We start from the raw sequence: 823 nt of genomic DNA on the forward strand, positions 1-823 counted from the left end.
ATTAGACACCAGAATAATAATCAATGAAAATCATTTAGGGGCCAAGGAGACAGCTCTGTAGAATAAGTGCTTGCCTGGCAAACACAGGGTCCTGAGTTCAATCCCCAGTACTGAAAAAAAAATTAGGATCTCAGAATTTCATTAAAAATATCATTTAGGAGTGGGACTTCCAAGGGCCCATTGGATCCTCACTCCAGCCAGTGCCCAAGTCAAGCGTGTGAGTGAGACCACTTGTTGGTCAGCCGGATCCTCATTCCTGCCAGCACCCAGGCCAGGCAAGTATATGAAACTTCCTCCATCAGACAGACCCAGTGTGGAACCCTGTGGCAGAACTCCCTGCAGAGAGGCTAGAGGCAAGACTGAAGCAGCTGATCCAGGAACAGAACATCATTCCAAAGTGGTACAGTGGGTTCACTTCCAAAGGCTGCAGCAGGAAGAAGTGGAGCACAGCAGCCAGACCCAAGCCACACCCACCTGGACGAGTTTGAACTTGGTAGATCCAGACCTGGTACTAAGGTAATGATTCTACCAAAGCTCTACACAAAAAGTCAGAAGACAGTGTTATACAAAATGACAAAGAGAAGAAACAAAATGCATTCTCGGGCCTGAGCTACCCAGAAAGTATGCAGGACACAATAGCATAGAAGAAATTGGAAATCACACACCTGAAATCTCTGAAATGATAGTGTATGAAGTAAAGAAACAATCGCAAAAAGGTATAGAGGAAATCAGATCAGAAATAATTTCTGAAGTAAAAAAAGAAATAACTATAATGAAGGAAGTATTGAATGCTTCTAAAGAAGACACTGATAAAAAAATAGAG

The sequence above is a fragment of the Octodon degus genome, unplaced genomic scaffold (genome assembly GCF_000260255.1).
Source record: "Octodon degus isolate 3935 unplaced genomic scaffold, OctDeg1.0 scaffold00019, whole genome shotgun sequence".
Classification (NCBI taxonomy): Eukaryota; Metazoa; Chordata; class Mammalia; order Rodentia; family Octodontidae; genus Octodon; species Octodon degus.